Raw genomic sequence first — 13605 nt, 5'->3', positions numbered from 1 at the left:
GAACTTTCTAAACTTGAAGAAATTCAGAACTGGCGACTAAACATCTGAAAAGGCAAGGAATTTTTCTAAGTTTAGGGAAAAAAAATAATAGAAACTGAATTCCCAAAAATAAAAAATCTTCCACTCCTCTGTCCCCAGGACATATTCCCCACCCTGGGGCAGAGCCCAGATGCAGACCTGAAAGTGTCCCCAGAGCCCTTGCTGTCCAACACTATGGCCCTCCACAACCTTTATCAACGGATGAAAAAGAGGATAGGAGTAAAGTTCACAAAATAGGAGATGCAATGAATAAGCAAACATATGGGAAAATACGTAACTTTGTGAGTAACTTTAAATTTTCACATTAAAACAACAGGTAACTTGTAGGGGTTCTTTTGTTTTTTATTTTGCTGTTAATTGGCAAAAAATGTAAAACTATGCTAATATCCAGTGCTGGCAATTGGTGTGTGAAACTGGTAGGCAATTTGGTAATACATATAAAGTGCCATAAAAACATCCAACATGCCCTTTTGTCCACTATTTCCTCTTCTGGAAGTCTATATTAAGGGCGAAAGAAAATATGGGCAGAGTGAAGGGCAGTGCTTTCTCCACATGCATAGAGACATTCATCTGAGCCTCACGCATAAAATGAAAACTTGGAAACAAATTTAAATGCCCAAAATAAGACAACAGTCAAATAAAATATAAATCCACTGAATTATTTATGTTTACACATAACATGTATATAACAGAAAAATGCTTCTCATACAACGTCAAACCAGAAAGAGCTAGATATAAAAATGTGCAAATAATGAAAACCTGCATTTAATGCATAGAAAATACAAGGAGGAAAAACACTAAAATAGTGACTATGGTTGGTTAACACAATGGTATAGAATGACTTTTCCCATTTCCCAGTATCTTGCACATGTTTCAAAATGTGATTTCATTGCTTCTACTATTTTTATACAGCTTTTAAAAAATGGGAGGGGAGGATTTCATAAGGTATTTGCAAATTTAAAATAGAAGAATAGAAATCTGAGTGTTCTTTGAAACTTTTTTAAAAATCAAAAATAACAGTGCAATAAGGATGATTCATAATTTGTTTGATGTAGTTCAAGTTCTTTTGTACAGAGGATGCTAAAAAAATGGTTATGATTTCACTTGGGGTCTTAGAAGTTATCTCAGAAGTTATTTAATTCTAAATAAAACTGGAAAGCCATTTGAGTTTTAAGTTGGAATGTTCCATAATCTAATTTATGCTATAGCCTCTGTTTTCTAGTTTGTTTTTTGGTAAAATCTGACATCTTAGATGTCCAGTGAATTATCTGTGGGAAGAGGAAGAATCATTTATACCATCTAACTCTTAATCTAAAAAACTAACATCATTAGGTAAAAAATCATTTTTAGTAATACTGCAAATCTTAACATCTCCCCTACTACACTGCCAGTTTCTGAGGTATGGCAGGGATGCATATTATTTTCACATGGTGGGTGGTTCTTACATAAGTATACAGAGTTGTGCTTGAGGAGGTATACAAGGGGAAAAACTAATGCCCCATCAGTCAAGATCATCACAAACCACCACTCAAGTAAGCAGACATAAATAGGGCTGTCCACATTCAAATAAATCTTTCTTAGATAGTAAAATATTTCTGAGAGAAGAGGTGAGTACCCAAAGCACCAAACCAAAACAGTTCAGGCAAGCCCCCAGGTTCTCTAAGCCTGAGCCCTGGAATACTCAATCATAGCCAACCATATAGTATACATTACTACAATGGATTCTGAGAATTTGGCCTTTTGGTTAGTGGTGGTGAACAGAGAATGGTCTTTCACTAGGATATGTCAAAAGAATGTATCTGAGTTTGATCCAATGACCAAATTACACAGATAATTCTGTCATATAGTAACTTGGCTTTCATTGACCTATACTGAAAGATTATTTTGATTGAAATAAATGTTATATAAGATAAATTCTCCAATAGGGACTGAAGCATTTTAGTTAACCAAGGCTGCTACATTTGCTATTAAAGCCACTGGGTCTCCAGGTCTTAGAAAAATATAGTATGAAGAAGTTTATAATCTATATCCAGTACCCAATGAAGTGATGTACAACATACTAAAAGCACAAATGAATATGTGTAAATACTCTAGTTTAAAAAGGACATCACATACAAAATATTATTTGATAACTAAAATGTATCTATACCTTTCTTTGTATCTTTCAACATGCTCCCTTCACACATTATATGTCACTTCATATTCAAAGAAGCGTTTTTAGTTAAGCAAGGCAGGTATTATCACCTCATCATAGGTGTGGTAAGTGGTAAGCTTAAGTGATCTACAAAAGTTCACATAGCTGCTAGATGTCAAAGCAGAAACTACACTTGTAGGGTGAATGACACTCTCATTTGCCTCTCCTCCCCTTACCAGATCTCCAACAGAGAGCTGACTGACTTGCTTCTTATGCAAGCAATGTGATCAAAAAGAAATTATTTGATGACATCCCAGATATATGTCCTTTCTTGATAGCTGGCCAGCAGTAAGAGTTGATTCATCTACTAACACTCCATAATAGAAAATCCATAGATTCTTACCCAAAAGGCAAACTGGTAATTTAAAAGGTAAGCCTCCTACTGAGCCAAAGTCCAAACATTATTTTAAAAGAATTTATTTAAAAATTCAAGGACTAACATAAAGGAAAACCAGAGGCAGACTGATCAGAGGTTTTTCTCCCTTGTTTTCTTTTTAATTGGAAAAAACTGCTTTAAAGTTCATATGGAACCAAAAAACCGCCCGCATTGCCAAGACAATCCTAAGTCAAAAGGACAAAGCTGGAGGCGTCACGCTACCTGACTTCAAACTATACTACAAGGCTACAGTAACCAAAACAGCATGGTACTGGTACAAAAACAGAGATATAGACCAATGGAACAGAACAGAGTCCTCAGAAATAATACCACACATCTACAGCCATCTGATCTTTGACAAACCTGAGAGAAACAAGAAATGGGGAAAGGATTCCCTATTTAATAAATGGTGCTGGGAAAATTGGCTAGCCATAAGTAGAAAGCTGAAACTGGATCCTTTCCTTACTCCTTATACGAAAATTAATTCAAGATGGATTAGAGACTTAAATGTTAGACCTAATACCATTAAAACCCTAGAAGAAAATCTAGGTAGTACCATTCAGGACATAGGCATGGGCAAGGACTTCATGTCTAAAACACCAAAAGCAATGGCAGCAAAAGCCAAAATTGACAAATGGGATCTAATTAAACTAAAGAGCTTCTGCACAGCAAAAGAAACTACCATCAGAGTGAACAGGCAACCTACAGAATGGGAGAAAATTTTTGCAATCTACTCATCTGACAAAGGGCTAATATCCAGAATCTACAAAGAACTCAAACAAATATACAAGAAAAAAACAACCCCATCAAAAAGTGGGCAAAGGATATGAACAGACATTTCTCAAAAGAAGACATTCATACAGCCAACAGACACATGAAAAAATGCTCATCATCACTGGCCATCAGAGAAATGCACATCAAAACCACAATGAGATACCATCTCACACCAGTTAGAATGGCAATCATTAAAAAATCAGGAAACAACAGTTGTTGGAGAGGATGTGGAGAAATAGGAACACTTTTACACTGTTGGTGGGATTGTAAACTAGTTCAACCATTATGGAAAACAGTGTGGCGATTCCTCAAGGATCTAGAACTAGATGTACCATATATGACCCAGCCATCCCAATACTGGGTATATACCCAAAGGATTATAAATTATTCTACTACAAAGACACATGCACACGTATGTTTATTGCAGCACTATTCACAATAGCAAAGACTTGGATTCTCACTTGTTTTCTACTGTTTTTTTTTTTTTTTTTTTTGAGACGGAGTCTTGCTCTGTCGCCCAGGCTGGAGTGCAGTGGCCGCATCTCAGCTCACTGCAACCTCCGTCTCCCGGGTTCACGCCATTCTCCTGCCTCAGCCTCCCGAGTAGCTGGGACCACAGGCGCCCGCCACCTCGCCCAGCTAATTTTTTTGTATTTTTTTAGTAGAGACGGGGTTTCACCATGTTAGCCAGGATGGTCTCGATCTCCTGACCTCGTGATCCACCCGTCTCGGCCTCCCAAAGTGCTGGGATTACAGGCTTGAGCCACCGTGCCCAGCAATACATCACTCCCCACCACCTCAGGCACCGCTGGGATTCGAACCCAGGATCTCCTGTTTACCAGATAGGCGCTTTAACCAGCTAAGCCACAGCGCCGGTTTTCTACTGTTTACATCAAGCAAGACATTTCAATTATCTAGAATAACTATGCCAATTATTTTGCATAGTCATTTGGCAGTAGTCCTAAAATAAGTCCTAACTTATTACACCAATTAATATGAATACTTTTAAATTATTTCAACTGAGTAAAATGTTTCTAAACTTTAAAATAGCTATCTTCTTAAGTATGGAGACTTATTGGTGTATCTACTATGAATTACTAAGAATTATGTTTTATATAAAATACAGTAGCTAACATGTTTTGAGTTCTTCATTATGTACTGGGCACTCAGCTATTTAAACATGAAATCTCACTGACTCTTCACAACAATCCTATGGTGTAGGTTTTTGAGACAGGCGCTTTCTCTGTTGCCCAGGCTGGAGTACAGTGGCATCCTCACAACTTACTACAGCCTCGACCTTTTGGCATCAAGCGATCCCCCTGCCTCAGCCTCTCAAGTAGCTGGAACTACAGGTATGTGCCACCACACCTCGCTGAATATTTTTTTAATTTTTTGTAGAGATGGAGGCCTCCCTATGTTGCTGAGGCTGGTCTCAAACTCCTGTCCTCAAGTTATACCTCTCATCTTGGCCTCCCAAAGAGTGTTGGGATTACAGGCGTGAGCCACCATGCCCGGCCACAAACAACTTTTAAATCTACTTTATAAATGTGGAAACAGAGGCACTAAACATTACTTAACCAATCAGAAGGTAAGAAAACTGGGATCTGAATGTAAAAAGTCTAGCCACTATACTATATGGCCTCTGTGATCTACCTGTTCTCTTGTGTGGCTTTGGGATAATGGAAAAAGCATAGCCTCCAGACTCTGACTAACTGGGTTCAAATCCTAGCTCCTGTGCTTATAGATGCAATCTTGAGAAAGCTAGAGAAAATGTTCTTGCACTTCTCAACAACAAAAGACACACAAGGATCTGGGTAAAGTGGCTCATGCTTGTAATCCCAGGACTCTGGAAGGCCAAGGCAGGAGGATGGACCACTTGAGGTCAGGAGTTCAAGACCAACAGAGTGATATCCCATCTCTAAAAAACCTTTGTTTAAATGAAATAGCCAAGCATGGTGGTACAAACCTGTAATCTCAGGAGGCTGAGTTGGGAAGATTGCTTGAAGTCAGGAGTATAAGGCTGCAGTGAGCTATGATTGCACCACTGTACCTAGCCTGGACTACAGAGTGAAACCCTGTCTCAATTTAAAAAAAGAAAAAGAAAGAAAAAAGGCACTTAAGGCCTGATGTAAGCGTTTCTGCACTGCAGAACTGTTGTGAAAATGTAACACCTAGAAAACAGTGACTAGCTCATGCTTAGGGATCAAAAATCTCAGCTGTAACACAGTGACTCCTCAGGGGATGGTGAGGTGTTTGAGACGATGGCTCCACACCACATGGCCTCAAACTGCTCTTGTTGAATTCTTCAGTTTTCTTTCTTTTTTAAAGGTTTTACTTCTTCATGCTATCACTTAATCAAGCTGACACTGGGGATGTGCCTGCATATAAGGCATTCCCTTCTGTGCCTTTTTTTTCTTTTTTCTTTTCTTTTTTGAGACAGCATCTCGCTTTGTCACCCAGGCTGGAGTACAGTGGCAAGATTATGGCTCATGCAGCTTCGATCTCCTGGGTTCCAGCAATACTCTCACCTCAGCCCCCCAAGTATCTGGGACTACAGGCGTGTGCCACCACGTCTGGTTAATTTTTGTATTTTTGTGGAGATGGGGTTTCGCCATGTTGCTCATGCTAGTCTCAAGCTTCTGGCTCAAGCAATCTGCCTGCCTCAGCCTCCAAAGTGCTACGAGCATGTGCCTCTTTCAAATACACTATAAATTAGAAAGCTAAACTTTCTAAAACAATTTATAAGTAGGAATATCCAAATTCTAGGAGAAGATTCTGGGTCTTTCCAATTAGCTAAGAGAAAAACTTCAGTATGTGGACATTGTAACATCTAGTTCTGGCTTTTTAGAGTTCGATTTGCTTATTCACCTTCTTTGTGAGGTTTGAAGAATGCTGAGGATACCACACATTTCAGACCTACACATAAACTTGGTCTTACTGGAGCACACTATAATGTAGCACTGCCACTATCCCATCCAATCAAATACACAGGACAAAGACAGGCAAAGTGGGTTCAGGCTGGTATACCAGACTGCTTAAAAAATGCATAAAAGCATATGCAACCTTTTTCTGGCTAAGAGTTAAAAGAAATTAAAAATGACACTTAGGCTGGGCGTGGTGGTTCATGCCTGTAACCCCAGCACTTTGAGAGGCCAAGGCGGGCAGATCGCTTAGAGCCCAGGAGTTCAAAACCAGACTGGGCAACATGGTGAAACACAGTCTCCATGAAAAATACAAAACTTAGCCAGGCATGGTGCCTGGCGCCTGTAGTCCCAGCTACTTAGGAGGCTAAGGTGGGAGGATTACTTGAGCCTGGGAGGTGGAGGTTGCAGTGAGCCAAAATCACTGCCAGCCTGGGTGACAGAAAGAGACCATCTTAAAAAAGAAGATACCTAATTGAAGACACATTTGGAGGTTTAAGGTGCTTTACAGAAGAGGAACTAAAGTATTGGGCAGATGTCTCCCTTTTAGATAAATTTGCCAAACTCACTGCCAAATATGGTCTGACAGAACTTTTCAGTACACTGTGCCAACGTAATGCTATTTGCACACACTCTCTAGTAAGTTAGCAAAGGAAACTGACTCCATCTTTCAGTGATGAGCCCATTAGACAAACCTAAGTACTGAAAACCGCTAAGTGGTAGAAGAGAACATAATCACACTGTTTACTGTGAGACAAAGTCTTCACTGGATTAAAATAAAAGCACACAAGGGAGGGTGAAATGGAAGGATCACACAAAATATATCTGAGATGCCTCAAAAATAAAAGAGCTGTCAAATCAAAAACAAAGTTTAGAATGTTCCATCCTTATTACAGCAACTGTATCAAGCACTGCTATACTTCTGTGTCCCATCATAGAAACTGCCATTCCCAAACATTTTTCAAAATTCAGTGTCAGTCATTCCCTATCCAAGAAGCTGATTAACTACATATATATATATATATAATTTTTTCTTTTTTTTTTTTTGAGACAGAGTCCTGCTCTGTCGCCCAGGCTGGAGTGCAGTGGCACGATCTCAGCTCACTGCAACCTCTGCCTCCTGGGTTCAACCGATTCTCCTGCCTCAGCCTCCCAAAGAGCTGGGACTACAAGCGCCCACCACCACGAATGGCTAATTTTTGTATTTTTAGTAGAGACGGGGTTTCACCATGTTAGCCAGGCTGTTTTCCAACTCCTGACCTCAGGTGATTCGCCTGCCTCAACCTCCCAAAATGCCAGGATTATAAGCGTGGGCCACCATGCCTGGCATGTGTCACATTTCAAAAAGGTTATGAACCATAATAGGGCAGGGGTCAGCAAACTTTTTCTGTAAAGAGCCAGTTGGTAAATATCTTAGGCTTTGAAGGCCAAAGTTTCTGTCATAACTACTCAAATCTGCCATTAGACCACGCAATTAGTCACTGACAATACATTAAATGCTATGGTCTGAATTTTTTTTGTCCCCCCAAAATTTACCAAAGTGATGGTGTTTGGTGGTAGAACCCGTGAGGGACGATTAGGTCATGAGGGCAGAACCCTCATAAATGGGATTAGTGTCCTTATACAAGGGCATGCATGACCCTCTCATTCTTCCCATCATGTGAGGTCACAGCAAGAAGGTATCATCTATGAACCAGGAATAGGGCTCACACCAGACACTGAATTTGCCAGCACCTTGATCTTGGGTTGTCCAGCCTCCAGAACTGTAGGAAACTCAATTTCTGTTGTTTATAAGCCATCCAGTTTATGGTATTTTGCTATAGTAGCCCCAAAGGACTAAGACATAAACTAATGAGTATGGATGTGCTACAATAAAGCTTTATTTATAGACTCTGAAATTTGAATTTCATATAATTTTCACATCACAAAATATTATTGTTTTGACTTTTTTTTCTAACCACTAAAAAAAAGGTAAAAAACATTCTTAGTTTGCAGGCTATACAAAAACAGGTGGATCTGGCCTATGGGCCACAATTTTCGGATCCTTGACAATAGGCTGCCCTAATATTCAAGAATGTATACGCAAAAAAACCTACCAACTACAATTTTAGAATTACGTTACCTTTGAATCTAAAGGGGCGGGAGTATGCTATTATGTTTTCTGAAATAGAAACTATGGGCCGGGCATGGTGGTGCATGCCTGTAGTCCCAGCTACTCAGGAGGTTGAGGTGGGAGGATCGCTTGAGCCCAGGAGGTTGAGGCTGCAGTGAGCTGTGATCACGCCACTGTATTTCAATCTGGGTGAAACAGTGAGACCCAGAAAAGAAAGAAAGAGAGAAAGAGAAAGAAAGAAAGAGAGGGCCGGGCGCGGTGGCTCAAGCCTGTAATCCCAGCACTTTGGGAGGCCGAGACGGGTGGATCACGAGGTCAGGAGATCGAGACCATCCTGGCTAACACGGTGACACCCCGTCCCTACTAAAAATACAAAAGAACTAGCCGGGCGAGGTGGCAGGCGCCTGTAGTCCCAGCTACTCGGGAGGCTGAGGCAGGAGAATGGCGCAAACCCGGGAGGCGGAGTTTGCAGTGAGCTGAGATCCGGCCACTGCACTCCAGTCCGGGCGACAGAGTGAGACTCCGCCTCAAAAAAAAAAAAAAAAAAAAAAAGAAAAGAAAAGAAAGGAAAGAGAGGAAGAGAGAAGAGAAGAGAAGAGAAGAGAAGAGAGGAAGGAAAGAGAGAGAGAAACAAACAAACAAACTATCCTATAGAGACTACTTAAAACTCTTGGCCTCTAAAGTTAATACCAAAATGTTAAATGAGAAATTGTGTCTTTTTAATAACCTTTAAACATATTTTAGCTTACCTCAGGAATGACTTAAACCTCAGCAGTGCTCATATTAGCAAAGTATTTTTATGTCCATCCTCGATAGCTAGGGTATCTCCCCACCCCCCCAAGCCAACTAATCATTAAGGCACTGTGCCAATAGTAAGTTTCCGTAATATGATACCTACCAGCTATTTCCAGAAGCTTCATTAGAAAATATGTTGGGTCTAAAATAAGCATGAGAACACTTTGGGATCAGAGATGAGACTGTCGAGAACAAAGGCTTAGTCAGCCTTCTGTGAGCTCAGCAGAAGTATGCAAGGTAAGTACTATAAAATCATATATAGGCAGTTCTGTTACTATTCAAAACTGGTTCTATACATCACTAGATTACAGAGTATTCTTACCAATTCTGTACAACAAACAATTCTGAAAAACTAAGAGGTTACTCTGATTCCATGATGACACTTTCCACGAGTTGATGTGATCGTTCTTGTATGGATACCCTTGTAAACTGGTGCTGTTAGCCTGTACTGAACCTTTTCCATTTGATTGGCCTCAGTGGGTTCAGATCTAACACATTCCTCGCAGGCAGTGCCCCCTGTGGGGTGGGGAAAAGAGGGCAGAGTCTCCAGTATGTCAGCTGTCTCCCTACAATATCTCTAAAAAACATCTACAGTGGCTCAAGAACAGTGTTTTTCAAATAGTGGGTTCCTGAACCACTAAGAGGTGATAGGCCAATGCTGTGTTGTCACAGAAAGCATTTTTTAATGGAAATGAAACAGTATTATTGAGAACATCAGCAAGCATGGCATGTTTTAGGGGTAAGTCTTGTCTTGTGAAAATCTGTTTCTGTTATTTACAGTATGTGTGTACTGGGTTGTGATGCAAATTTTCTTACTTTACAGGGGGTAGCAGTCTTAAAAATGGCTTGAAATGCCTACCAGACCTAAAGAGACATAAAAGATAAGTAAGCAATCAGGAGAGCAGTCAGACCTGGAAATAAAAACTGCAGTCATCACTTCATGGCACAGAAAGCTTCGGGATAATTGGCATAATCTAAGAAAAGGGCATCAGGTAGGAGAAAATTGCCCAGCCTTAGAAGATAGGGACACCAACATTTAGAGGGCAGATAGAGGAAGAGCCACCAAAACCAGATGAAGCAGTGGCCAGAGAGGTGGGAGGAAAATCATGAGGTGAGGCTCCCCGTGCAAGCTTCCTGTACTACAGGGAAAACTTGTAAAACTAAAAGCTAAGGCTGGCCGTAGTGGCTCACAACTGTAATCTCAGCACTTTGGGAGGCCAAAGTGGGCAGATCACCTGAGGTTGGGAGTTGGAGACCATCCTGGCCAAAATGGTGAAACCTCATCAAAATATAAAAATTAGCCAGCATGGTGGCGCACACCTGTAATTCCAGCTATTCAGGTGGCTGAGGCACAAGAATTGCTTGAACCAGGGAGGCAGAGGCTGCAGTAAGCCAAGATTGGGCCATTGCATTCCAGCTTGGGGGACAGAGCGAGACTCTGTCTCAGAAAAAAGGAAAAAAAAAAAGTTAGTAAGAAGGCATATCTCAGGCCGGGCACAGTGGCTCACGCCTGTAATCCCAGCACTTTGGGAGGCCGAGGCGGGCAGATCATGAGGTCAGGAGATGGAGACCCCATCCTAGCTAACACAGTGAAACCCTGACTCTATTAAAAAAAAAATACAAAAAAAAATTAGCCAGGTGTGGTGGCAAGCACCTGTAATCCCAGCTACTCAGGAGGCTGAGGCAGGAGAATGGTGTAATTCCGGGAGGTGGAGGTTGCAGTGAGCCAAGATCATGCCACTGCACTCCAGCCTGGGCAACAGAGCGAGACTCCATCTTAAAAAAAAAAAAAAAAAAAAGGCGTATCTCAATTTCCCATTTTAAAAACATAAGGCATGAATGAATAAGGGTTGGAGAACATTTACAAAGTAAAGACAGTAAAAAAAAGATGCTACACAGCCTGGAAATTTACTTACTTTGCTGACACATATCTAGGAATACTCACTTGATATTTTATGGTAAGTACTGTATACCAAGAGAGAATGTTGGTATCCATTTAAACCACCTATTTCCATATTTGAAGACATGTGGGAGACTCACATAATAGTTAATCATTTTAGGTTTGTCTGTTAGTGTTCTAAAGGCGCCAAACCACGCCACAGTGAATCTTGTCCTTAATGCATGTTTTCCACGATCTTCTTGCAAATTTCACACTAAATTTCCTGCGAGGAAAGGATCATACTTAATAATCTGGCAGCAAATGCTTTCAACATAAAGTATAATAGAATAACAGGGTTGCCTTTTGTTTAGATTGGAGTTGTCCCAAAGTTTTATCCTGAGTCCCTGTCATCAGAAGCCACAGCTTCTAATCTTCTGGGCAGCAACCTCACTTGGAGTTAAGGGGGTTCCCTGGAAACAAACATGAGAATCTAGTATCATGACTACTTTAAATGTCTTTGTCTAGTTCATAACTTCTTACAAATAACCTATCAGTACTCTTGGTTTTAACAAAAGAGGACATTTCTGTAGTGGGACGCTTTCTTTTTCAATATTTACTTAGAAAAGAGGTAACTGCTCAGGACAATTAGTATGTTATAGAATCAGGATGCTGCTGCTGAAATGGGCCTTAAAAATTATCTTGCCAAGTTCCCTCATTTAACAGATAACAAACTGGAGCTTTTCCCAGGTGATCCAAAGGAAAGAACCTGGCTGTCAGAAGTGATCCAGAGGAAAGAACCTGGCTGTCAGAAGCAGTCAGATGAGGGTTTCAACCCCACTTCTATTACTTTTTCATCAAAGTCAGTTTCTTCATTTGTAAAATAAAAACTACCAATCACAGGGTAATTAAAAGGAAGCAATGTGTTTAAAGCACTTGGCACATGGTAGGTACTCAAAAGCAAATCTCTCTCCTTCAGCCCCGGGAAAAGTCTACATTGGGACCTACTCCCACTCCTCTGAGACTTTAGCCCACCCCTAAAAACACACACATACACAAGGAAAAAAACCACAAGAATATATATGTATTTCATCTTTTTATTGGTCCTAATTTAAATATAAAATTAACATTAAGGGGCTTCTTATATAATACGCCTAAATTCAAACTCAATTCAAAAGATAGGCAATGGTTTAAGGAAAGGGTAGAGAAAGAAGAAAACCAAGGAGCCTCAGTGAGACAAGGGGAAAACAAGCAAGTCCAATATCACAGAAGTCAAAGTTGAAATTCCATATAAATGACTACTGGTATCAAAAGCCAGGAAAAGATTAAAGAGAAACAGAAGCTGAAATAACCCATTGTATTGGCTATAAAATCAGTGGTGACCTTGAAGAGAGATGTTCCAAAGGTGAGGGTAAAAAACTAAAGCCAGTAACAGAAATCAAAATAAAAATAAGTACTAGATAAGTAAAATCAATGGAAACAGCCACTCATTTGAAGTGCTCAGCAGTAAGGAGACAAATCAAACAATTACCATGTGTGGGGGCAAGATAAAAGAGTAGGAGATAAGAGCACAGGCTCTGAAGCCACACTGCCCGGATTCACATCCCAACTCTACCAAGTAGTAGCTATGTGACCTCAGGAGAACTGCTTACCTTCTCCATGCCTATTTCCACATCTGTAAAGCAAGTTTAAAAATGTTACTTCCTCTGCCAGTTATTTTTCTGTTGGTTCTCAACTCTTCTCTGTATTACAAAGGAATAGAAGTCTATAAACTATATTTTCCAAACACCCTTGTCAACTTCCTTTCAGTTGGGTTCCACTCACAGGAAACACTGTCAAGAGGCTGCAAGGTGAGAGAAAGAAAAGGCCTTTTTTGTTTCTTGGTTCTAGTGATACCTCCAACAGCAGTAACAGACAACTGTAGGCTCCATCATCATCTGTGGTGGCTCCAAAACAGCAGAACCAATGAAGATCTCCAGCAGACCTGCAGGGTATGTACTTTATGCAGCAGCAGATACCTGGTATTTGATAATATCCTCTTCTCCTTTTTACTCATTCAACAATCAACATTCATTCACACACACACACACACACACACACACACACACACACACACACAATCTCTCTATCTCTATCTCTCTCTGCTTTTCTGGTCCAACATCACTCTCCCAACACACACTTTTTTTCTTTTTGGTCCTCCAGCCCTTTCAACATCACTGTAACCAATACCCTGCATTAAATCTTTCTCTGCTTAAAACATCTATCTAATGGTAGGTTTTTGGTGGGGTTGTTTCCCCCATTTTCCTGACTGGACACTAACTGACAGCACCTACTTCTTACACTTGTTTTGAAAATGAAATGAGTTTAGAAAGTAGAGACTTTAGATCACTACCTGGCTCCTAGAAAGCACTTTATCAATATTAACAATTGTTGCTCTTCAAGCATCAAACCCACATCCAAAATCGAGTTCCTTGTCTCCCATACAGAATCAAATTCTGAAAACAGTCCTATCATCCT

At 40.3% G+C, this 13605-nt stretch overlaps 1 protein-coding gene and 1 non-coding gene across 2 annotated transcripts in view; both read right to left on the bottom strand.

Moving 5' to 3' along the window:
- ZSWIM6 (zinc finger SWIM-type containing 6) overlaps positions 1 to 13605 on the bottom strand; it is a 235281-nt gene that overhangs the window by 184690 nt on the left and 36986 nt on the right. The window lies entirely within an intron of this gene.
- TRNAT-GGU lies at positions 4184 to 4257 on the bottom strand. Its single transcript has one exon. It is a non-coding gene; the product is annotated as a tRNA-Thr (tRNA).

This window comes from Rhinopithecus roxellana, chromosome 3 (assembly GCF_007565055.1).
Source record: "Rhinopithecus roxellana isolate Shanxi Qingling chromosome 3, ASM756505v1, whole genome shotgun sequence".
Taxonomy (NCBI): domain Eukaryota; kingdom Metazoa; phylum Chordata; class Mammalia; order Primates; family Cercopithecidae; genus Rhinopithecus; species Rhinopithecus roxellana.
The sequence above is the reverse complement of the archived record's forward strand: the minus strand, read 5'-3'. Positions and strand labels throughout refer to the sequence as shown.